The sequence below is a fragment of the Eriocheir sinensis genome, unplaced genomic scaffold (assembly GCF_024679095.1).
Source record: "Eriocheir sinensis breed Jianghai 21 unplaced genomic scaffold, ASM2467909v1 Scaffold721, whole genome shotgun sequence".
NCBI lineage: Eukaryota > Metazoa > Arthropoda > Malacostraca > Decapoda > Varunidae > Eriocheir > Eriocheir sinensis.
The window spans coordinates 204,392-231,468 of record NW_026112078.1 but is presented as its reverse complement, the minus strand read 5'-3'; the positions used below and the strand labels follow the sequence as shown (position 1 = coordinate 231,468).

At 42.3% G+C, this 27,077-nt stretch overlaps 1 long non-coding RNA gene across 1 annotated transcript; it reads right to left on the bottom strand.

Moving 5' to 3' along the window:
* Nucleotides 1-6: 6 nt before the first annotated feature.
* Nucleotides 7-26,782, bottom strand: LOC126994101 (uncharacterized). The gene is made up of 5 exons (XR_007748798.1): nucleotides 26,682-26,782; nucleotides 25,465-25,554; nucleotides 23,692-23,815; nucleotides 19,374-19,410; nucleotides 7-155 (listed from the first exon to the last, which is right to left on the bottom strand). It is a non-coding gene; the product is annotated as an uncharacterized LOC126994101 (long non-coding RNA).
* Between the last annotated feature and the right edge of the window lie 295 nt (nucleotides 26,783-27,077).

Sequence of the window (27,077 nt, the reverse complement as noted above, 5' to 3'; positions counted from 1 at the left end):
ACAGTTCACATCTTCCGTGACTGGCTTACAGCAGAGTCCACAAAGAAAAGTACAAGTCATCAGAGTTGACTAACATGACTTCTTTCCCTCAGCAGAATTGAATGGCTGAACGGACATCTCTAGCGTCTTGGTCTGCCTGTGGCACACTGCACACTCTGGAAGAAGAAAGAACACCAAGATGTCAAGTTCCTGCAGCATCAGCCTCTTAGTGAAGGAAATGTGCTCTATTTATTTAATAAATAATTGACAAAAAAATAATTTTGTAATTATTTTAGAAAAACTATATGGCTCACTTATTGCATTATATATATATATATATATATATATATATATATATATATATATATATATATATATATATATATATATATATATATATATATATATATATATATATATGCAATAAGTTATATATATATATATATATATATATATATATATATATATATATATATATATATATATATATATATATATATATATATATATATATATATATATATATATATATATATATATATATATATATATATATATATATATATATATATATATATATATATATATATATATATATATATATATATATATATATATATATATATATATATATATATATATATATATATATATATATATATATATATATATATATATATATATATATATATATATATATATATATATATATATATATATATATATATATATATATATATATATATATATATATATATATATATATATATATATATATATATATATATATATATATATATATACTATAACACATCAATATAATAGTAAGTAAAATGTTTAAAGTTCTTAACAAAAGCTATTAGAAGAGGAATGGAAAGAGAAGTTGATAGTAAAAGATGAGTCATAATGAAGAATTGAGATGATGAGTAAAAGAAATATAAGAAGGGAGAGTAAAAGATGAGTCAAAATGAGGGAGAAAATAATTACCAAAACGCCAAATGAAATTAAACAAATATGTCGGCAAGAGAAGCCTGAACAACACACAGAAAGAGAACAGAGAAGGTGAAATCTATGACAGCCGAAGCAAATTTTACACAAACTACAAGACGTCCAGCTAAGATAGGCATAAGAGACCTTTATATGGTAAAAGCAAGGGGTCGGCAGTCTTATAAGTGTTCTGGGGGAAGGAATCGAACCCTAATATACTCGAGAACAGGTCACTTCAACCCGATCTTGGCTGGACGTCTCATATATTATGCACTGAGGAGGAATGGAATGATGTACAGACAAAATAATCATTAAGAAAGACACTGAGGTACGAATAACACCTATACGTGTATAAAAACGAAGGAAAAATCTTACAAATTGCGTCAGAATCTGAGAAACCGAAGCCAACATTACAAAAACTGCCTGGCGTCCAGCCGAAATGGGCACGTGGGACCTTGTATATGTTATAAGCAAGGGTCGGGAGTCTTAAAATGTGTTCTGGGAGGAAAACAACCCATAATTTACTGAAGAACAGGTCACTTAAACCCTCTCGGCAGGACGCCTCGTATATAAAACATTACGCACTGACTAGGAACGGACTCATTATGTGTAGAGAGAGAGAGAAAGTGAGAAGGAGGAGGTAAATACACAATGGAAGGGAAATAAAATGCGAATAATAAATATACGCAGGGAGAGAAAGGTCCAGAGATGGAGGTATAAGGGAGGAAGAAGGAGGAAGAGGCAGAGTCACCACAGGTCAGCCAACACCATCAGGTTAGGTACGGACCCTTGACGAGAGGAACAAAACCCCGGCAAAAAAAAAACAATGACAAAAGTAAGTACAAGAACTGGAATAGCAGGAGAATGGATAAATATAGGAAGATGCGGATATTACGGATAAAGGGTGGATAGACTGACCTATAAGTGGATACAAGGAGGTTTAGAAAATATAACTGGAAAGTGGAATGTGGAGCCATGTAAAGAGAAAGGTTTTACTATTCAAGGAAAGTGGAACACGAGGCACAGTCCTTGATAAAAATGGGAATAGCAAGAGAATGGATGAAGATAGGAAGATGAAGATAGTGTGGATAGGGAGAAGAAACACTAACCAATAAGTGAATAAAAGGACTTGGAGGAGCTAGACAGGGAAAGTGGAAGAAAGTGGAGTGGCGTAAAAGGAAAAAATGAGTGAGTGAGTGAGTGAGACATGACCAGGAAAATGATATATATTCACAGCGTGGTCATAAACATAGGTGTAGACAGTAGCAGGCACCAGTATGACCTTCCTGGGAGTGTATATGAACCCAATTCCTTACAGAGTGAATGAGTGAATGAGTAAGTGAGTGAGCCGTGACCAGGAACATGATATATATTCACAGCGTGGTCATAAACATATCTATAGACAGTAGCAGGCATCAGTATGACCTTCCTGGGAGTGTATATGAACCCAATTCCTTACACAGTGAGTGAGTGAGTGAGTGACCCATGACAAGGAACATGATATATATTCACAGCGTGGTCATAAACATAGCTATAGACAGTAGCAGGCACCAGTATGACCTTCCTGGGAGTGTATATGAACCCAATTCCTTACACAGTGAGTGAGTAAGTGAGTGAGCCATGACCAGGAACATGATATATATTCACAGCGTGGTCTTAAACATAGCTATAGACAGTAGCAGGCAAAAACAAACATCCCAATGTAAGTCCCCCTGCAGGTGGTCGTGGCCTGCTTGGGGTTTGATTCTCTTGCACCATCTGTACAAGCATCAATAATAGCCTTGACAGGTGGGTATTCCAGTGCTTGGCTGGGTTTAGTGTTGCTGTGCTGAGAAGACTGAAGGTGAAGGCTGCAAGGCATAAACCAGCTCACTTAGTGTGTAGGTGGTGGAGCCAGTGACCCAGGAAGAGATGCACAACCTGCCCCTCATTCACAGCCTGTAGCATACATAACCTACCCTGGGTACACCTATAGCCTGGATGGCACACCCAGCCAAAATGTACTGTTAGGTAAGTTGGCCCCAGTGTTGCCTTATTCTGTCCCTGAGTGGTCTGCCCTCCCTGTACAAAGCCTGGCAGGTCACTCAAATGGGTACAGGTGTTAGGGCACGCCTGCTAAACCCGGGTCAAGGACTTTCTTTTCTGGTTTTACAACTAAAATAATTTTCTCATGTCCCAGCATACAGTACTAACTGGGTGTTGCAATTATTACAGGTATGAAGAAAAAGGCAAATAAGAGGAAGAGGAGACGAAGAAGAGGAGGAGGAGGTGTTAATTTTTCCCCACTCTTAGGAATGGTTTCTCTCTCTCTCTCTCTCTCTCTCTCTCTCTCTGCTCAAGTTAGTGGCAATGTAGACCCCACAATACCAGCACAAAGTCATCATTATCCTTGACGGGGAGGGCCTCTGTCACCATCAAATAGCACAGCCGACTGGTGTGTCCATCTGTAACATATGAATGGGTCTGCAGACATGTGGCCACAGGCTTCACTACTGACAGGCCTCAAAGCCTTGCAGCAGTTTTAACAGTGTAATCACAGCATGGGTGCATACAATCATTATTAAATAGATACCTATCATCCTCATATATCGTATAGGTATGGTGCAGTATGTGCTTTACGTATTAATTTTGGCAGATATTATAATTCTGTATACTTTTACCGGTAATTATGCTTCTATACCGCCACCTAGAGTTATCATTGACTCAATTAAATAAGGATGGGGTCAGCCCCAGCATTTAAACTGCCTGAGAATGGTCCATGTTATTAAGGATGTACCAATACCAAAATTTTTACTGATACCGATACCCCAATATTTGACTGATACCTATACTTGTGCATTAATTTTTTTATACAATAATTCCAGCAGCTAAAAGGCAATATCAAATGTTAATAAAAAAAAAAAAAAAACACTACTCGTTGTTCCACCATAGAAGGGAAGAAAAAAGAAAGTACATTAGTACTCTTAAAATGTGCCAATACCACCCATACCGATACATCCCTACATGTTATCAAAGGTTTCTGCACCCAAGCACACGCACACACACACACACGCACACACACACACACACTTAACATGGCTTTGATAGGAGTTGTGGGCCTTTCCATGGCTAGTGTTTTGACCCTGGCGGGAGTCTGACAAGGATTCTGTACCCATAACTCTAAAAACTCCTGAGAACACATTTTCCTCTTTTTTGGCATTTAGTCGGCAGCGGCTCAGAGTAGCGATCAATGTCCTGAGTGGAATGGCTGACAAAATAATTGCATCCACACCAAAGTCTCATAATAATTGTCAATAATCTCTGTAATGCATTGAGGACTTAATGTCAGTGACTCTGAGCTGAGTTAGTTAGCACCAGAATGACATCTTGCATACGAACAAGCACCCTTACGGTCAAGAATTATCACCCCAACCAATTATTATAGTATGCTTACATCAACGATGTATTCACAGCATATGAGCAATGCATTATCTCGTCAAGGCTCATCAGTGCACTTGTGATCCTGAGTCACTGGCACCTCTCTCCTTCACTGAGCTTGGGTACACAGGGCTAACACGTAGTTTGGAAAGTTTTGTTTATTGGGCAGCGCAACATCTGTGGTCATATGCCGGAGAGACAGGAGGGGAAGGAATTATAGAAGGGAACAGATCCCAGGAGACGGGACACGACCCCTAATTAATACCTGGTACACTGCTGGGTAGACAGGGGCGTAGGGTATCGGAAAAGCCGCCTAATTTTTTCCACTCCGCCCGGGAATTGAACCCGGGCTCTCTCGGTTGTGAGCCGAGTGTGCTAACCACTGCTTATCGTGTAGCAGCGACGGGCCAAATTTGTGGCTTATTGTGTAGCAGTGACGGGCCAAATTTGTGGCTTATCGTGTAGCAGCGACGGGCCAAATTTGTGGCTTATCGTGTAGCAGCGACGGGCCAAATTTGTGCCATGATTTAAACCCCCCAAAACAGATGATACATAATCTGATCATAAATGCTTTGATATATATTATGAAATGGTTTGTGTGAGGGGTGATTTTTTCAACATGACAAAAAGGAGGCGACTGAAATTGCATATGTCAGCACATGTAGATTTCCTTCAAAATTCCTCAGTAAACCAAGTTGTTGACTTGTATGACACTAACCAACAGTTATCTGAGTCGTGTGCTCACAGTTCAGAAAGCGAAGTGTTGAGTAATGATCATTATGAAGCTGCAAGAACCTCTAATGTAGGTTTTAAGAAAGCCCAAGATCACTGTCTGGACAGAGATTGTTATTCCTCTCCGCTTTCTGATAGCTCAGAAAGCAGCGAGATTAATGTATATGAAACTGATACTCATGACAGTGTTGCAAAAATGATAATTATCCTTGCATGGGAAGGAAGGATTTTGAGGGGTGACTAGATATATATGGAGCCGAATAAGCAGTTTTTCTTGAGTTTCTGAAAAGAGTGGGATATAATCTGAGTGTACATATTACTTACTTTAAACTAGTTTATGGTGAGTATAGGAGTGATGGCTATTTGTGAATGATTGTGTGTGTTAGATTAGGTATAACATTTTTCTTTACCATTTCAGATTGCACGTTCTTGTGTGAGAGGGGTGCTGACCTCCCAAGACACAGTGAGGCGCATTCTTAGGTGTGCTGTGACAAACTCCTTGGCTATGCAGTACAACTGGTGTGGCAAAGGAGAGAAACAGAGCTTTGGCATCTTGAAGTTGAAGGACACCATTGTTAGTAAGTATAGTTGTCAAATTTGCTTTAATCTATCTATCTATTCTATTCTCTTTAACGCCTTGCCTTCCCCCTAGGGGGTGGCCACGGCAGAAAAGCCTCCACCTCTCCCTGTCCATACACTCCCTCCTTGCTTGCTCCAGCAGCCCTCCTCATCCACCAGCAATTCTCTCACACATGTTCTCCTTCACCCTATCCACCCATCTTCCAAGCGGCCTTCCTCCTATTACAACCCTCAATTTCACTTACATACACCTTTTTTTACAAACTCATCACGCTTCATCCTTTTAACATGGCCAAACTGCCTCAATGTATTCCTCTTCACCCATTCCACCACCCCACACTACACTCCACCTGCATGGGTTCCCATACCACACCTTTCATACACACTCATTACTCACACCCTCCCACCTTGACACAGTTCACATCTTTACCTGCATATTTAACACACTTTAGCTTGGCTATTGTTTTCTCTACCTCCTCTTTATCAATTTCTCTGTTTATACATTCGCTTTCTACCTGTTTCCACACCCATATTTGTCACTATTGCTGCACTTGTAGTCATCTCAATACTCAAGGAATATATCTGAGTGCTGTTTCTTTCATGTGATATATCAGTAATATTTATATACTGTTATTACTATATAAGCCTTGTTAAGATGGTAGTGCAAAAGTAAAGTGTAGGTCAGGGAACCAAATCCTCCAGGTTTCAGAAACTGACTATACTTATTACTTAATAAGGGGAAAAATAGGAACTAATGAAAATAATCATTTTGACAGAAAGTGTGTGCAAGCATCCAGACTACAGGCATTCAACAGCAGCCTCTGTCGAAATCATTATGAAAGAATGGTTCTGTACAGCCAGAGACCGTGATGGAGGGCGACGAAGGAGAGATCGAAGTGCTCCAGACCACTAAAAGCAGTGTGAACACACAGAAATAATACCGAGGCTTTGCCAACCGTGAGTGTTAGGTGTAGAAGTCCATCCAACTCTGTTTAAACTTTATCTTTCTTAGCAGCAATGCTATTACCATTGCAATTTGTTTTTTTTCTTCAGATGGCCACAACTTGTTCATGAAAGAAAAGACACGTTCAGTGGAAGCATTAGTTCCAGGATGGCACATCATGGACTGAACTATATCTGACATGCGTTGATGGTTGTTTTTGTCTTTGATATGGGAGAATACTTCTACCCACCGCTGTTACGTATATCACATGAGCATTATTGTTTAATATTTGTGAACAAAAAGCTTAAACAAGTGGCACTCAAATCACTCCGTTAATATTATGGTGATATCTGGTGTCTCAGTGTCTCCCTTCCTCTCTATCCCTCCCTTACAGGGGCCCTGTCCTGCTCCCCCCAGCAGAGCTGAGGTGATGGGGGTGACAGCACCCTTACCAACCCTACCGAGATTACCGGGTTGCTCACTGTGAAGTTCTTCGGACCCCACTATAACGATAGTTTTTTGAGTGTGTGTACATATACGTACCTCTTAGGGAAGTGTTTAGTACATATATATATATATATATATATATTTTGTTTTTATATATATATATATTTAAATATATAGTTTTCTGTACATTTGTCCGCATTCCAACAAAAATCATTATACAAGAAGGTAAGTTACTTCCTTCTAGGTAATTACTCCTTGATTCTATAATCAGTAAGGCATGTGGAATTATAAATTATGGTTCAGAGTAATCGGAAATGAAAACTTATCGTCGGAAGCTTCATAGTGTTTTGTTGAACTTTGTGAACTACGGCTGTAGTACACACGGCCTTGAAGCAAGCAGTGTTGTCTGATCCAATCATTTTCTTGTACTTACAATTATTGTTTATTTTTTTAGGTTTTTGTGACGTAAAGAAGTACTAATACATTACTCACGCTTTAGGGCAGTGAGAAGTGTTTATAATGGAAAGAATATTGGCTCTAAAAAAATGTAAAGATAAATTTCCCTTTCCTGGTATGACATTGTTAGCTCTTAGACACAGAAAAATAAGACAACAAACACTTGGGTTCCATTCCTCGTATATAAATAATATATATATATATATATATATATATATATATATATATATATATATATATATATATATATATATATATATATATATATATATATATATATATCAAATAATTTTTAATTTTTTGTACATGTTTAGGGGCAAATAAAAAATAGGAAAAAGTTCCACCTGGCATGACCCTATAAAAGACCACACTGTACGGGTTAATATATTTCCTTCAAGCTTTTTTTCTTTCCTGTTCTTTTATTAGGTATTTTTCCCTTAACCCGAAATCCGTCCACCACACAGGTGGAATTGGTACCCGGGTGACAGGATCACCGCAGTTGACAAGATCTCGCTTGTTAATTGGTAGCTTTGCTGTAAACGGCTTACTGGCACTCTGCATACCACCCACTACGCCTCTGGTGGGAAAAATTAATTACACCCACCACGCACCCACTTTGCAAGGTCGCTTGTGGAGTACAGTCATGATTCCCAGATGTTTCCCAACTTTTAATTTTTACAAACACACACAAACACACAACATATACACACAGTCTAATCGCAGAATGTGTCGCCGGTCGCATTGCGGTCGCATTGCGTGCTTCCTTCCCCCCCTCTTCGCCCGGGACGGAGCGTGGAGGTTGCCAAATCAGGTTGCACTCCAACTGAGGCTCTCTGTTGGTGAAACTAAATTGAGTGTTGCAAAATAATTTTACCAGTATATGCGCAATATGATCATAATAAGTATTAAAATGATTTTCAATTTGTATTGACACCGTTTTTCGTGATTTTCGTGGATTAGCCGGGGGGCGGGGGGGCCCATGTGATCGGATCGTACGGGTTAATGTTCTCTCTCCCTCTCTGCCTTCTTTTCTTACTACAATTCCCTTCCCAAGCTTTATTCTCCTCCCTTGGTCTTTTCAGTGCCAGGATACATGACACTAACCATGGCACTCCTAACCTTGCCCTGCCTTCCCTGTCCCTGGCCTTCCTCTGCTACTATTTTACATTGCTCCAGCAGCAGCACCTTCTCACTTGCTTAGATGTCACTATTCTATGCATTTTGAACTGCATATTATGTGCGCTGCAAACTGCTAGCAAGGCCGCTGGTGATTTTTGAAGGGTTAGCGAGTTTCTTGCAGCCGCCTCGGGGTGCAATGAGGGGTGTTGGGAGGGGGCTACGTCAAGTTGGGTTGGGGGAGTTAGATTTACTCGACACGCAGCGGAGGATGTGAGGAGGATTCCAACCCAGGCCCTGGCAGTCGTGGCCAGCCAGGCCTTCTAACCACTGCTCCACAAAGGCATATTAGATCACATGGGTGTTGATGCTGGTAGGCTAATACTGTGATACTCATGCCATACCTTCCCCAGGTACAACTGTTCATCAACCATCTACACAGGAAGGATGAACAGCTGTGTGAGGCCTTCTAACCACTGCTCCATATTAGATCACATGGGTGTTGATGCTGGTAGGCTAATACTGTGATACTCATGCCATACATTATTAAAGCACCATTCTTTCATTGACACAGGCTTTACATAAATGAGACAACACAGGCATTTGAAAAGACATAGAGTATGATCTGACAAGCATCCTCTTCTTTTCCTTTGTTCATTCCTTTCCTCCTCTTCCTTCATTCTTTCCTCTTCTGTGTCTTCCTCCTCCTCCTCCTCCTCTTCTTTCTCCTCTCATTTTCTTTCTTGTCCCAGATCCTTCATTATCCTTCATTATTTCTTCCTCCTCCTCCTCTTCTTTCTCCTCTCACTTTCTTTCTTGTCCCAGATCCTTCGTTATCCTTCATTATTTCTTCCTCCACCTCCTCCTCTTCTTTCTCCTCTCATTTTCTTTCTTGTCCCAGATCCTTCGTTATCCTTCATTATTTCTTCCTCCTCCTCCTCCTCCTCTTCTTTCTCCTCTCATTTTCTTTCTTGTCCCAGATCCTTCGTTATCCTTCATTATTTCTTCCTCTTCCTCCTCCTCCTCTTCTTTCTCCTCTCATTTTCTTTCTTGTCCCAGATCCTTCGTTATCCTTCATTATTTCTTCCTCCTCCTCCTCTTCTTTCTCCTCTCATTTTCTTTCTTGTCCCAGATCCTTCGTTATCCTTCATTATTTCTTCCTCTTCCTCCTCCTCCTCTTCTTTCTCCTCTCATTTTCTTTCTTGTTGATAAAGGAAGATGGAAAGATGGAATGATAGAAGAAATAGGAAGGAGAAAAAGTAATAGTTGATTGATGGAGATAGATGGATAGATAGATAAATAGTAGATAGTATTGACAAGAAGAGGGGAGGAGGAAGACGTGGAGGAGGAGGAAGAAAAGAATAAGAATAAGAAGGAAGAAGAGGAAGAGAAGAGAAGAGAAACTTGTAAAATGTGTTATTATTATTATTATTATTATTATTACTATTATTACTATTATTATTATTATGAAATATATGAAAAATGGGAGGAATAGTGCAAGAGAGAGAGAGAGAGAGAGAGAGAGAGAGAGAGAGAGAGAGAGAGAGAGAGAGAGAGTTATGTATACGACTTTAATAATCTTAAGCAAGTGAATTCCTCCTCGTACCTCATGTCCTCCTCCTCCTCCTCCTCCTCTTTTCTGTATTGTATGTCTTAATGAGGCAGAACTTACTTCACGCTTCTTAAACTTGAGGAGGAGAGAAGGAGAAGGAGGAGGAGGAGGAGGAGGAGGAAGCAAGTCTCATAAGATAATACTGTTTGTGTGTGTTTTTTCACCCTCTCCCCGCCTTCTCTCTCTCTCTCTCTCTCTCTCTCTCTCTCTCTCTCTCTCTCTCTCTCTCTCTCTCTCTCTCTTTATTTCATTCCCTTTACTCTTCCTTTCGTTCCCTTTAATTTTACTAGTGTGTGTGTGTGTGTGTGTGTGTGTGTGTGTGTGTGTGTGTGTGTGTGCAGGGAAGGGAGGGTAGGAGAGCCACAAAGTTACCTACGCAGTTTTCAGACCATTGCGTAGAGTCGAGTCCGTCAGTCAGTCAGTCAGTCAGTCAGTCAGCAAATCAGTCAGTCAGTCAGTCAGCAAGTCAGTCAGTCAGTCAGTTATTCTTTGTCACCCAGTCCATCAGTCAGTCAGTCAACCCATCAGTCAGTCAGTCAGTTACCCAGTCAGTCAGTCAGTCAGCCACTTAGTCAATGTTCCCACGCCTCACCTCACGGCCTCCTCGTCCTGTAAGTTAATGGAAATTGTTTGTAAGTTAATGGAGACTATCATTCGCGACAATATGGTGAAATTCTTCGAAGAAAATAATATAATAAATAATTCGCAACATGGCTTCCGTAGTTAACGTTCGTGTTTGACTAACTTACTTGATTTTTTTCACTATATTTTTGAGGTGTTCGATGAAAGCAGATCAGTAGATATCATATATCTGGATTTTCAAAAGGCATTTGATAAGGTCCCCCACCAACGATTGCTCAGCAAACTACTGGCGCACGGTATCTCGGGTAACATTCACAATTGGCTTGCGGACTGGCTCTCTGAGCGGAAACAGAGAGTAGTTCTAAACGGTGTTACATCTAACTGGCTCGATGTCAGAAGCGGCGTACCTCAAGGATCAGTGCTTGGCCCCATGCTCTTCTTAATTTATGTTAATGATATCGATGATGGGCTCATTTGCAAAGTATCAAAATTTGCTGATGACACAAAAATTGCTAGTAAAGTAACTGCGGTACTCGACGAAGAAGCTTTACAATCAGATATAGATCGACTTGCACGTTGGGCCAATCAATGGCAAATGAAATTTAACGTTGAGAAATGTAGTGTTGCACATCGGAAAAAATAACAATCGTGTTCGGTACGTAATGAATGGCCAACAACTTTCTGCAGTAAGTAAAGAAAAGGATCTTGGAATCACTATATCAAGCGATTTAAAGCCCGGTCAGCATTGTTCAGAGGTAGTTAAAACTGCAAACAAATTGGTTGGCTTCATCGGACGAGTCTTTAATAATAAATCGGAAAAAGTAATATTAAAACTGTATAATTCGTTGGTTCGACCCCGTCTAGAGTACTGTGTACAGTTGGAACGGGTCCTACTACAGCAAAGACATAGAAAAGTTGGAACGGGTCCAACGAAGAGTAACAAAGATGATTCCTAGGTTGAGAAATTTGTCATATGAACAAAGGCTTAAAGAAGTAAATTTATTCAGCCTATCAAAACGAAGAATGCGAGGCGATCTAATAGAAGTGTTTAAAATGTTCAAAGGATTCAGTGATATTAATGCGGAAGATTACTTTACAATTGATCGATCAAATAGAACAAGAAGAAATCACAATTTGAAGATAAGTGGTAAAGATTCTCGTCGCACGAAGCTAAACACTTCTTCTTCAATCGAGTTGTTAATGTTTGGAACTCTCTACCTTGTGATGTCGTTGATAGTACAACAGTTACGGCCTTCAAGAATAGATTAGACAAGTGTTTTGAATCCAACCAGCAACTAAGATATTACTCATTGTCGTAATAACGTTAAGTTCTTTCGAATACTGGTGTCCTTGTCCGCTTTTATCGCCCGGTTAGTGGTAGCAGTAATGGTAGTTCTTTCCTCTTTCCTACATAAATTCCATGCAGTTTTTCCATGCTGCATGGTTCTTTTTCCTTTCCTGCCAGCTTTGGCTGGAGGGGGGGGGGGGGGGCGGGACCTTCGCCTTTGCTGTCCTTCATCTTCCACCTTTGATTAGATAGTTAGTGTAGCTTGTCACAAACAACCTCGTAAGGACCAGCAGGTCTGCTGTTGTTTGTTCTTCCTTTGTGTTCCTTTGTGTTCCTTCAAATGGAAAGCCGAGGCTGGACCATTTTCGTGACATAATTCTGCCCCATAGTCTCCAACATTTTGGAGCTCACACACCCACACTATGTAAGGCTTCCGGAGAGGCTGTTGTGGGTGTTGGCATCGATAGTACCATTAGCCCAGTGATAGATTGACCAGGCTTCTGTACCTTGAATGTAAATAATACTTATTTGAACCCAACTTGTGGCCTTTGGGAATAGGTGTTGTGAGGCGAAAGAATGTGGGAATATTTGAACTGACATGCCTAGACAATATCACCACCTAGATAAACAAAACAGATATGACTAATAGATGCAATAATAGACAGTGAAAGGTAAATGAGAAAGTGAAGTAATAGAAAAAATGGCCATAGATGATATATAAAGTGATAAAATAGACTTGAAATGCATTACTAGATAGAATAAACATAATTGCTTTCTAAATAAATACAAAAAAACACGTAAAATGAAAAAAAAAGTCTCGATCCTCCCTTCTAGAAAGCGTTCAAGTCATAGGAAAGAAACAAAACAGACAAAGCTAATGCAGAGTTGACTAGAGAAAGGTATGAAAGAGTACAGATAGTGGTTGACTCTGGCATCAGGAATTCGGACAGCATAAGGAGGAGGTAGAGTAGAAAGTGTGTGGGAGTGTTGTTTGCAAAAGTTTGTGTTTTTTCCTAGAGTTTGTTCATGTCTTGTTTTTTTAGTAATATTTTGTTCTCAGTGTGTGTGTGTGTGTGTGTGTGTGTGTGTGTGTGTGTGTGTGTATGTGAGTGCGCTGGTCTAGGCGTGAGAGAGACTTAGGAGTCCTAGTGAGCGCCGACCTCCGTCCTAGGGCTCAATGCATTCAGGCTAAAAATTGGGCAAACAGAGTACTTGGTTTCATCTCAAGGAGCGTGAGCAATAGAAGCGCTGAAGTCATCCTCAAACTTTACTTAGCACTAGTTAGACCTCATCTCGATTATGCAGTTCAGTTCTGGTCCCCCTACTATAGAATGGATATCAAGATGTTAGAATCTGTACAGACGAGGATGACAAAGATGATTCAGGGGGTGAGAAACTTGCCTTATGAAGACAGGCTGAAGCATTTAAATCTACACTCGCTAGAAAGGCGAAGGTTGCGAGGAGACTTGGTCGAAGTCTATAGATGGATGAAGGGATTTAAGAAAGGGGATGTCAATAAAATTTTGAGAGTGAAAGAGCCAGGTAGGACGCGTGGCAATGGTTTTAAGTTAGACAAATTCAGATTCAACAAAGACATAGGCAAGAATTGGTTCACCAGTAGAGTGGTGGACGAATGGAACAGGCTTGGGAGCCATGTTGTGGGTGCCAATACCGTAGATACATTCAAGAAGAGGTTAGATAAAGCCATGGATGGTGAGGTAAGGTGGAGTGGAGTGTACAGGAGCTGCCTTGTATAGGCCAACCGGTCTCTTGCAGACTCCTTACGTTCTTATGTTCTCTCCAGCCCTTTCCTCCCTTCCTTCCTTGCTCACTTTCCTCCCTCCCTCCCTCCTTTCCTTGCTCATTTCCTTCCCTTTCTCTGAACTTGGGGAGAAAAATTGTCCCTTCTGATGTGGAACACCTTAGATAGATAAGCTTTATGACAAGATAACAAGAAAACATGGATATAAATTTGATAGTGAGATTTACGGGAAGATACAGAGGGGAGAAAACAGTGTGAGAGAAATAATGGATCAATGTAATGTACTATAGCCTTAAATTTCTTTCACTAGTGCAAGAAGTTAGTCAGAATCTTGGGAAACAGTAACAAAAGCTTCGTGGCTATTTATATGCATTCCTCAGGTCTTAGTAAGCTTGGTGTTGTAGGTAAGAACTATAGCCTTAAGTTTCTGTCGTGCTGCAGAGGCTTTTCTCTATAAGATGGAATTGTAGTTTATTTTAGTATGCATTTTCAAAATCAAAAAACATTCAAAAAACCCTCACACCTTATATAAACCCCAAACATGCCAATTTGTACTGATAATATGACATGCAGCAGCAGCTTAAGTATTGGTCATTCCAGCAAACTGAGGCGGCCTTTTAAATGCCTGTAGTTCACCTCATCACAAAGCTTTGCAAGTGCAACTAAAAGGTATTTCAATAATTTAGTGCACGTAAATCCGCTCATCATCTCTGGGCCTGTGTTAGGTTTGAACACTGGGATATGGGCCGATAGGAAGGCCAGAATTGCCTCAGTTTACCTTCCCCAGGTACAACTGTTCATCAACCATCTACACAGGAAGGATGAACAGCTGTGTGAGGCCTTCTAGCCACTGCTCCATATTAGATCACGTGGGTGTTGATGCTGGTAGGCTAATACTGTGATACTCATGCCATACATTATTAAAGCACCATTCTTTCATTGACACAGGCTTTACATAAATGAGACAACACAGGCATTTGAAAAGACATAGAGTATGATCTGACAAGCATCCTCTTCTTTTCCTTTGTTCATTCCTTTCCTCCTCTTCCTTCATTCTTTCCTCTTCTGTGTCTTCCTCCTCCTCCTCTTCTTTCTCCTCTCATTTTCTTTCTTGTCCCAGATCCTTCATTATCCTTCATTATTTCTTCCTCCTCCTCCTCTTCTTTCTCCTCTCATTTTCTTTCTTGTCCCAGATCCTTCGTTATCCTTCATTATTTCTTCCTCCTCCTCCTCTTCTTTCTCCTCTCATTTTCTTTATTGTCCCAGATCCTTCGTTATCCTTCATTATTTCTTCCTCTTCCTCCTCCTCCTCTTCTTTCTCCTCTCATTTTCTTTCTTGTCCCAGATCCTTTGTTATCCTTCATTATTTCTTCCTCTTCCTCCTCCTCCTCTTCTTTCTCCTCTCATTTTCTTTCTTGTGAGAGAGAGAGAGAGAGTTATGTATACGACTTTAATAATCTTAAGCAAGTGAATTCCTCCTCGTACCTCATGTCCTCCTCCTCCTCCTCCTCCTCCTCCTCTTTTCTGTATTGTATGTCTTAATGAGGCAGAACTTACTTCACGCTTCTTAAACTTGAGGAGGAGAGAAGGAGAAGGAGGAGGAGGAGGAGGAAGCAAGTCTCATAAGATAATACTGTTTGTGTGTGTTTTTCCACCCTCTCCCCGCCTTCTCTCTCTCTCTCTCTCTCTCTCTCTCTCTCTCTCTCTCTCTCTCTCTCTCTCTCTTTATTTCATTCCCTTTACTCTTCCTTTCGTTCCCTTAAATTTTACTAGTGTGTGTGTGTGTGTGTGTGTGTGTGTGTGTGTGTGTGTGTGTGCAGGGAAGGGAGGGTAGGAGAGCCACAAAGTTACCTACGCAGTTTTCAGACCATTGCGTAGAGTCGAGTCCGTCAGTCAGTCAGTCAGTCAGTTATTCTTTGTCACCCAGTCCATCAGTCAATCAGTCAACCCATCAGTCAGTCAGTCAGTTACCCGGTCAGTCAGTCAGTCAGCCACTCAGTCAATGTTCCCACGCCTCACCTCACGGCCTCCTCGTCCTTCAAATGGAAAGCCGAGGCTGGACCATTTTCGTGACATAATTCTGCCCCATAGTCTCCAACATTTTGGAGCTCACACACCCACACTATGTAAGGCTTCCGGAGAGGCTGTTGTGGGTGTTGGCATCGATAGTACCATTAGCCCAGTGATAGATTGACCAGGCTTCTGTACCTTGAATGTGAACAATACTTATTTGAACCCGACTTGTGGCCTTTGGGAATAGGTGTTGTGAGGCGAAAGAATGTGAGAATATTTGAACTGACATGCCTAGACAATATCACCACCTAGATAAACAAAACAGATATGACTAATAGATGCAATAATAGACAGTGAAAAGTAAATGAGAAAGTGAAGTAATAGAAAAAATGGCCATAGATGATATATAAAGTGATAAAATAGACTTGAAATGCATTACTAGATAGAATAAACATAATTGCTTTCTAAATAAATACAAAAAAACACATAAAATGAAAAAAAAAAGTCTCGATCCTCCCTTCTAGAAAGCGTTCAAGTCATAGGAAAGAAACAAAACAGACAGAGCTAACGCAGAGTTGACTAGAGAAAGGTATGAAAGAGTACAGATAGTGGTTGACTCTTGCATCAGGAATTCGGACAGCATAAGGAGGAGGTAGAGTAGAAAGTGTGTGGGAGTGTTGTTTGCAAAAGTTTGTGTTTTTTCCTAGAGTTTGCTCATGTCTTGTTTTTTTAGTTATATTTTGTTCTCAGTGTGTGTGTGTGTGTGTGTGTGTGTGTGTGTGTGTGTATGTGAGTGCGCTGGTCTAGGCGTGAGAGAGACTTAGGAGTCCTAGTGAGCGCTGACCTCCGTCCTAGGGCTCAATGCATTCAGGCTAAAAATCGGGCAAACAGAGTACTTGGTTTCATCTCAGGGAGCGTGAGCAATAGGAGCGCTGAAGTCATCCTCAAACTTTACTTAGCACTAGTTAGACCTCATCTCGATTATGCAGTTCAGTTCTGGTCCCCCTACTATAGAATGGATATCAAGATGTTAGAATCTGTGCAGACGAGGATGACAAAGATGATTCAGGGGGTGAGAAACTTGCCTTATGAAGACAGGCTGAAGCATTTAAATCTACACTCGCTAGAAAGGCGAAGGTTGCGAGGAGACTTGATCGAAGTCTATAAATGGATGAAGGGATTTAATAAAGGGGATGTCAATAAAATTTTGATAGTGAAAGAGCCAGGTAGGACGCGTGGCAATGGTTTTAAGTTAGACAAATTCAGATTCAACAAAGACATAGGCAAGAATTGGTTCACCAATAGAGTGGTGGACGAATGGAACAGGCTTGGGAGCCATGTTGTGGGTGCCAATACCGTAGATACATTCAAGAAGAGGTTAGATAAAACCATGGATGGTGAGGTAAGGTGGAGTGGAGTGTACAGGAGATGCCTTGTGTAGGCCAACCGGTCTCTTGCAGACTCCTTACGTTCTTATGTTCTCTCCAGCCCTTTCCTCCCTTCCTTCCTTGCTCACTTTCCTCCCTCCCTCCCTCCTTTCCTTGCTCATTTCCTTCCCTTTCTCTGAACTCGGGGAGAAAAATTGTCCCTTCTGATGTGGAACACCTTAGATAGATAAGCTTTATGACAAGATAACAAGAAAACATGGATATAAATTTGATAGTGAGATTTACGGGAAGATACAGAGGGGAGAAAACAGTGTGAGAGAAATAATGGATCAATGTAATGTACTATAGGCTTAAATTTCTTTCACTAGTGCAAGAAGTTAGTCAGAATCTTGGGAAACAGTAACAAAAGCTTCGTGGCTATTTATATGCATTCCTCAGGTCTTAGTAAGCTTGGTGTTGTAGGTAAGAACTATAGCCTTAAGTTTCTGTCGTGCTGCAGAGGCTTTTCTCTATAAGATGGAATTGTAGTTTATTTTAGTATGCATTTTCAAAATCAAAAAACATTCAAAAAACCCTCACACCTTATATAAACCCCAAACATGCCAATTTGTACTGACAATATGACATGCAGCAGCAGCTTAAGTATTGGTCATTCCAGCAAACTGAGGCGGCCTTTTAAATGCCTGTAGTTCACCTCATCACAAAGCTTTGTAAGTGCAACTAAAAGGTATTTCAATAATTCAGTGCACGTAAATCCGCTCATCATCTCTGGGCCTGTGGTAGGTTTGAACACTGGGATATGGGCCGATAGGAAGGCCAGAATTGCCTCAGTTTACCTTCCCCAGGTACAACTGTTCATCAACCATCTACACAGGAAGGATGAACAGCTGTGTGAGGCCTTCTAACCACTGCTCCATATTAGATCACGTGGGTGTTGATGCTGGTAGGCTAATACTGTGATACTCATGCCATACATTATTAAAGCACCATTCTTTCATTGACACAGGCTTTACATAAATGAGACAACACAGGCATTTGAAAAGACATAGAGTATGATCTGTTTGGTACAAGTCCCTCTCTCCTGAGCTTGTCTATGTAGGCTATTATGAAAGAAAACTGCCAGCTCTGGGATTTATATAAGGTGTGAGGGTTGGGGGGAAAAAAATCACTACAATCGTCCCTCAAATAGTACAGTTTCCAATAGTTTGGTTTCAGTTTTATATGGATTGTCGTAGGAGATCTTTTAGGATTTTTAAATTTCCTGCCCATTGGGATATTTAAAAATCCTTAAAAATCTTCTTAGAAAATCCACATAAAACCAAATCCGAACTATTGGAAACTGTGCTATTTGAGGGACGACTGTATTACTAAAGAAAGAAAAATAGCTTGAATACTTATCACATAATGACAAAGTAGCCTATCAGTGTGCCACTCCACCGCCCATGGGAAGGAAGGGAAAGAATGGAGCTATGGGAGATGACCTGTTTTTCCTTCTGCTCTCACTCCCTCCTCCCGCCATAGTCCAAAGGTGTCTGTTCTTCCTATGTATTCCTATGTATACTCCCCCTTTCCCTCCTCTGCTTTAATAATGAAATAGCTGCCTCCAGCCCAGTGTCACTCCCTCCTCCCGCCATAGTCCAACAGGTGTCTGTTCTTCCTATGTATTCCTATGTATACTCCCCTTTCTTTCCTCCCTTCCCTCCTCTGCTTTAATAATGAAATATCTGTCTCTAGGCCACCAGCCCTAATCAGGCCATACCTGCGGCAAACAAGGTGGCAAGGGTGTGTGTGCTGTGGAGGTATAATTGGTGGAGTGGACATGATGCCATTCACTGCCTTGACATCAACCTGTCATTCTCGTGCTGTCAAAACATGGTGGTTACCCGGGTGAGAGGTCATGCTTCGGGCTGTGTCTTATCCATTGTGACGGTGTTGTTTACTGATAGCTACGCTGGAACCATTTCCACACATTAAACCTCCATGGTGGGAACTAACAGGATGGAGAGAAGAAAAGAAACACCAATAGAAAGGAAATTAATGAAGGAATAAGAGAAAAATTAGTTAACACTCACCACTCTGTCCCTCCTCATCTTCTTCAGTTCCTAGTGTCTGGAAATCAAGTTTGGTGTTAACTGTGTAAACATTACCATACTTTGATATATATAGCATTATAAATTGGGTGCTACTTCAGCGTGCAGTCTGGCCCAGTATCACAAGTCTGCAAAATGACCTGACCTGTCTCCCGAAACCTAACTCATGTGTCGCCCCAATAGAAAAGAAAAGAAGAAAAAAAAAAGACCAATGGAAAACAAAAATACATAAGATAAATTAATAAAAAAATAAACCAAAACATTCTCCATGAAATCAAATGGGTCAATGACTTGGCTCTTGAGGCAGTCGCTGTAAACAGAGTGAATCATCGCATCAAATATCTTAACGCAACGAGACTCGCTTGGTCTAAACGCAGCCTCCTAAATGTAAGGAAATCAATGAGAGAGAGAGAGAGAGAGAGAGAGAGAGAGAGAGAGAGAGAGAGAGAGAGAGAGAGAGAGATGTGAAGGGAAGGGATAGGAAGGGAGGGGAAGAGAGGGTTAAGGAAGGGAAGTGAAGGGAAGGGAAGGGAAGGGAAGGGAAGGGAGGGGATGGGAATGGAGGGGAAGGGAAGGGATGGGAAAGGAAGGGATGGGAAAGGAGTGGAAGAGAGGGTTAAGGAAGGGAAGGAAAGTGAAGGGAAGGGATGGGAAGGGAAAGGAAGGGATGGGAAGGGAGGGAGGGAAGGGAAGGAAAGAAAAAGGGATGTCAAGGGAAGGGATGGAAAGGGGAGAGAAGGGACAGGAAGGGATGGGATGGGAAAGGAAGGGATGGGCTGGGAAGGGAAGGGAAGGGAAGAGAAGGGATGGGATGGGGAGGGAAAGGAAGGGATGGGAAGGGAAAGGAAGGGATGGGAAGGGATGGGCTGGGAAGGGAAGGGAAGAGAAGGGATGGGAAGGGATAGGAAGGGAAGGGATGGGATGGGAAGGGAAGGGAAGGGATGGGAAGAGAGGGCTAAGGAAGGGAAGGAAAGGTTAGGGAAAGGAAGGGATGAGAAGGGAAAGGAAGGGATGGGAAGGGAAAGGAAGGGATGGGAAGGGAAAGGAAGGGATGGGAAGGGAAGGGATGGGAAGGGAAGGGATGGGAAGGGAAGGGATGGGAATGGATGGGAAGGGAAGGGAAGGGAAGGGAAGGGAAGGGAAGGGATGGTGTAGCCGCTGTTCCGGCTCCGCAGCGAAAGATAGATTAATGTGGTAGATATGTATGTAGGCATTATCGGATTATATGAATTTATGAATTATGTCGGGATGGTCGAGTGAAGGGGTGGTGTGAGGCGGTAGTGTCGCCAGATGTTCACGGGAAAAGTGTCGAGACAGCGGCGAGATGAGTGAAATGCTGACTCGGGACGCCGGAAGCCCACAACTCCTAGGAAAGCCTTGCCAAATGTGTGTTTCCTTAGGTTCAAAGTACAGAGGAAGGGTCACACTACCACCAGGGCTACAAAACTACCCCTGGAAATGCCCACAACTCCTAGGAAAGCCTTGCCAAATGTGTGTTTCCTTAGGTTCAAAGTACAGAGGAAGGGTCACACTACCACCAGGGCCACAAAACTACCCCTGGAAATGCCCACAACTCCTAGGAAAGCCTTGCCAAATGTGTGTTTCCTTAGGTTCAAAGTACAGAAGAAGGGTCACACTACCACCAGGGCCACAAAACTACCCCTGGAAATGCCCACAACTCCTAGGAAAGCCTTGCCAAATATATGTTTCCTTAGGTTCACGGTACAGAGGAAGGGTCACACTACCACCAGGGTCACAAAACTACCCCTGGAAATGCCCACAACTCCTAGGAAAGCCTTGTCAAATGTGTGTTTTCTTGGGTTCACGGTACAGAGGAAGGGTCACAAAACTACCCCTGGAAATGCCCACAACTCCTAGGAAAGCCGTCAAATGTGTGTTTCCTTAGGTTCACGGTACAGAGGAAGGGTCACAAAACTACCCCTGGAAATGCCCACAACTCCTAGGAAAGCCTTGCCAAATGTGTGTTTCCTTAGGTTCAAAGTACAGAGGAAGGGTCACACTACCACCAGGGCTACAAAACTACCCTTGGAAATGCCCACAACTCCTAGGAAAGCCTTGCCAAATGTGTGTTTCCTTAGGTTCAAAGTACAGAGGAAGGGTCACACTACCACCAGGGCCACAAAACTACCCCTGGAAATGCCCACAACTCCTAGGAAAGCCTTGCCAAATGTGTGTTTCCTTAGGTTCAAAGTACAGAAGAAGGGTTACACTACCACCAGGGCCACAAAACTACCCCTGGAAATGCCCACAACTCCTAGGAAAGCCTTGCCAAATATATGTTTCCTTAGGTTCACGGTACAGAGGAAGGGTCACACTACCACCAGGGTCACAAAACTACCCCTGGAAATGCCCACAACTCCTAGGAAAGCCTTGTCAAATGTGTGTTTTCTTGGGTTCACGGTACAGAGGAAGGGTCACAAAACTACCCCTGGAAATGCCCACAACTCCTAGGAAAGCCGTCAAATGTGTGTTTCCTTAGGTTCACGGTACAGAGGAAGGGTCACAAAACTACCCCTGGAAATGCCCACAACTCCTAGAAAAGCCTTGTCAAATGTGTGTTTCCTTAGGTTCACGGTACAGAGGAAGGGTCACAAAACTACCCCTGGAAATGCCCACAACTCCTAGGAAAGCCTTGGCAAATTATGCTGACATCTCAAAATTATCAAATAATCTATGTTTCTTTATGTGCACCATTTAATTCTGCATGTTTTTATATATAATACATGATGATTATGTTGAGTTTATGGCTGAAAACTTGTTATAAACAGAAGCGACGTTTGAAATTTGGTGCGCGTGGCCAGCCCGGATATGGCGCCGTTTTGGCCCGGCCGTAGTAAAGGGGTTAAGCCTGTGGTGTCTTGTTGGTCAGGCATAAATAAACCAAAAAATTAAAATGGGCAGCTCCTTAGTGTCTCCCTTGAGTGAGAAAGTGCCGGGCCAGCCCCTGCTACTTACTGTGGAATGCTTCTTCATATAAAAATCATGTGATAAAAATGGCACAGCTATAAACACTGAACCATAAGTAAAAGTGGCTGTTAAACCCAGACGGGCTAGGCACGGGTCATATAGGATGACTGGCAGGAACCAACACTATGAGCCACATATTTGTAACAGGTTCACAGCATGGTGTGGTGAATGCATATGTTGCCTTCCCATGACTGAGCCTTGGGGAGCTTGGCCATTTCCAGGGGGAGTTTTATGACCCCTCTGCCCGGGCTGCCTCTGTACAGTCAATGTGAAAAAAAGACTCATTACAAACCCAATAATCTCCTTTTTTTGCCTTTGAAAAGAGTTTGCATTAAGAGTCTACTGATACAGCAAGCTTACTATGAGGGGCCTTGAGCCAGGAAGTGCTTTTGGCAAATATCTGGTAAAGAAACAGCTTGAGCACACCCCTGGCACCATTGTGAAGGATTAGGGCGCTCATTTGGGGGATAGTTTTGGGAACACATTAATGGAAACAACATTAATTGAAATGGGGAAATTTGTTTGGGTTTATGATCTTTTGCTTTGGGAACTAAATTCAGGAACAAATTAATCTCATAAACACACACACACACACACACACACACACACACACACACACACAAAAAAAAAAGGGTCCAGAACTGGAGGAACTGACATGAAAAGAGACTAAAGGAAATGGACTTCGCAACACTAGAACAAAGAGGAGACCTAATACAAATATACAGGCTATTGAGTAAAATGGAAGAAGTAGATAATGAGAAATTGCTACTAAGAGAGGAACCTTCCAGCAGGAATACTAGAGGACATAGTAAAAAGTTGAGGAAGGGAAGATGCTCAAGAGACAAAGAAATATAGCTTCCCACAAAGAAATATAGAGCTTTGGAACAGACTAAGTGAAGAAATAGTATCGGCAAAGAGTGTGCAGCGGAAAGTTGAATAATTATAGATACGGAGACGGGACCACACCAGCGTAAGCCCAGGCCTGTAAAATTACAACTAGGTAAATACACACACACACACTCACAGACTCAAACATATACTCATATTCATAATGTGTGTGTGTGTGTGTGTGTGTGTGTGTGTGTGTGTGTGTGTGTATGAGGTATTTGTTATGTATTTTTTTGTTTCCATGTCCTTAGGTAAGCTGCTGGGGTAGTCCTCGGTGGAAGAAAGTGTAAGCCATCAGCAGGGGACAGCTGCTGGACACACAGGAGGAACTGTCACCAGGAGGGACACAACACATAGAAGAAAAAAGACAACAACAACAAGAAGCAGGAGGAGGAAACAAGGAAAAAATAAACTCAACACTCACCAATAGTGTGCTGCTCCTTCTCTTCCATTCTCTTCCTCCTCCTCATCTTCTTACTCTTCTTCTTCTTCTTCTTCTTGTTGTCTGTGCATATTGTTGTAAATTGTCCATGCTCTTCCTCCTCTCTCTGCATCATAAAAAACTGTGTCAACAACCACTGAGCTCCTTCAGACTGTAATGGCACAGATTGGCACCAAAACACCCAAGCTAAATACATGAAAGGCAACAGCTTCTGGCATAAAATAACAAAGAATGACCTCGCTCACTCAGATAATAATAATAATGTTTCATTTGTAAGGAAGAATAAATGATTTTTTGGAGTAGAAACGTGTGGTTTTGTCAGGTTAGGTCAGAGGGCGGCACCCAGCATTTTTACGGCAAACCTTCTAAGGGTGGAGAAGGGGTCAACAAACAGGTAGGCCATTATTCAAAAGCACCAAAATCTCCCAGAAAGAAACATTTTTGTCCACCAGTGTCCCACGGGTCATGTTCTGGGGACAGTGTTGAGGGCGGCCGCCTGTAGACAAGGTAACACTTTTTTGGTCCCTGAATGCAGTGCAGTAAAGAAACACTTCCAGAAAATAGACACAAAATTTATTTGACACAAAAATGTTTATGTAAGCACACCCCCGCTGGGCTGTGTGTCAGGGGGCGACACATTCCTCAGGCCCACAAAACACCCAAAAGACAATCACAAAACACCAAAAAATCTGAATTATGAAGCCAAATCTATACCGCTATATTACACCAGTCCAAAGCAATGAAAAAACATGGCTCTCCACCACACTGTGACCCCCCCAGGGGAAACTGTGTGTATGCACACACCCCTGAGAGCAGCGAGGCTCCTTCCTTAACCCCCTGGATCCCAGCGATGCGTCACGGAGCGTTGAGGCACCCTAATGGAACGGCCAAGGAGGCTAATGTTTTAACCCAGTAGCAGCGAGGATCATGTTTCTTAATGGTCCCTCTAAGTGAGAATAAATCATCACTCACAAACCATTTCAAAATATATATCAATGCATTTGTGATCAGTTCATGCATCATCTATTTTGGGGAGTTTATATCATGGTGTAAATTTGGCCCGTCGCTGCTACACGGTAAAGCCACAAATTTGGCCCGTCGCTGCTACCGGGTTAACTGTACATGAAAGGGGTATGAGGGGACAGTACCCCAAGCAGGAAGGACCCACGCCACGCCTTGCAGGTCACTGTTCTCAGTTATTGCGTTTGTGTAAACATGTCACTGGTCATGAGGAGACACACTTATTACAAGTCCCTCTGTCGCCCTCAAGCCAACTCCTCACTCATCAGCTGAGCCAGTAAACCTTGACACACACAAATGTGGAAGAGCTTGTTGCATTGCCCACATAAAAAGTTGGGCACAACATCTGTGGTCATATGCAGGAGAGAGACAGAAGGGGAAGGAATTATAGAAGGGAACAGACCCCAGGAGATGGGACACAACCTCCGATTAATACCTGGTACACTGCTGGGTGGACAGGAGCGTATGGTATCGGAAATGCCACCCAAATTTTTTCACTCCGCCGGGAATCGAACCCAGGCTCTCTTGGAGTGTGCTAACCACTGCACCACGAAGCCCCACCTTGCTCACATAAACTTACTAACAATCACACTAACACTATGCAAGTATGAAACATTAATTAATTTATATTTTTTTATCTGTAAATTCAAATATATGCCATTTTGGTGAGGGCAACAGGAGGCATCCTGACACAAGCAGACTCAACACAGCACACTGAACCAAGACTTTACTTACTGGGTTACTTGACGGAGTTGTTGAGAGTCCACCGCTGCTTGGGCCCCAGTCCAGAGGGCCTCTTCTGGAGCTCCAGGATGGAGTTTGAGCCTGCCGAACAAAATAAGTGACGTTGAAATGTGTAGTAGTGTAACTGTGTGGTGTTCACAGGCAGCAAGAAGGAGAGGCAGACAACTTGTTTCAAGACAGTGACTGCTGACTTCAGGACACAATATATGACAATCATGGAGACAACGTGTCTTTTTCAGGAGATCACTAAATGCTTGACTTTTCCATGCCTGAGGTGCACCCACCGCCCCATGTACTGGACCACCCCTGCCCCGCCCCGCCCTGAATATTTGCAGTGACCGTCACTGCGAACTGAATAAATTAAAACTAACCTGACCAAACTTAGTCTAACATAACCTGTCTAAGGAGGGGACTTGACCCCTTCCACCCCCAGCAGTCACTTGTTACTCCTGCACTGCATCCAAGAAATAATCCATGCTGTAAGTATTGAGAGAGAGAGAGAGAGAGAGAGAGAGAGAGAGAGAGAGAGAGAGGTAACTTTACAAGAGGCGTGTGGCTGCCCTCCCTTCACCATCACCCCAGGACGCTGTGGGCCGCCTGCTGCTGTGGGCTGAGGGGTGCCAGCGGGTGTAAGGATAGAGTTTTACCACCATGTTGTAAGGAAAGACAGGGACACTATATATCATACTGTACACATGGAAACAAGACTGTGTGTGTGTGTGTGTGTGTGTGTCTGTGTGTCTGTGTGTGTGTGCGTGAGTGTGTGTGTGTGTGTGTGAGGGAAAGGGCCGTTGTGTAAGGCAGTGCGGGTGTCATTCTAGAGTTTTACACACACGCACACACGCCCTCCAAAACACGCACACAAGCTTTCACACACGCACACAGGCCTTCACACACGCACACAGGCCTTCACACACACGCACACAGGCCTTCACACACGCACACAGCCCCGCACACACGCACACAGGCCTTCACACACGCACACACGCCCTCCAAAACACGCACACAAGCCTTCACACACGCACACAGGCCTTCACACACGCACACAGCCCCGCACACACGCCATAAAGCACAGCCATGAGTGATGTGCCGTGACACACACTTATAAACACGAAAAATCCGCCCACAATCTCCACTCCCTGTTTTCTCCGTGTTCTCTTGGTCTCCGGCGGTTACTGTGGGGTTCTAAAGGCGTGGAGAATGATTACCACATGATATACTGCCTCAGACACCTCCGTCAGGCTTTACAGGTGGAGAAAACGGTAAAATAGTGTGTTTGCCTGGAAAGGAGAGGCCGGCGGCCATCTTGTCTTCCTCTTCTTCTTCTTTGACCTGTTACCTGTATCGTGTTGTGTTATTTTGTTCCTTATTTTGTGTTCTATGTGTGTTTTAATGGCGGGAAATGCTTGAAGAAAATGTGATTACTGTTTTTACGGGGTTAAATTATACTGAGGAAGTGTTTTCACGTGTGTTGGGGCGAATAGTTTGTGCCTAACTAAATTGTCTAAGCTAAGGAGATTGTCGTACTTTGCTCATTTCCTTCTGTTTTTAGGCCAAAACTATTAAAAACACTTCCACAATCAACACTGTAGACAATATCTTTA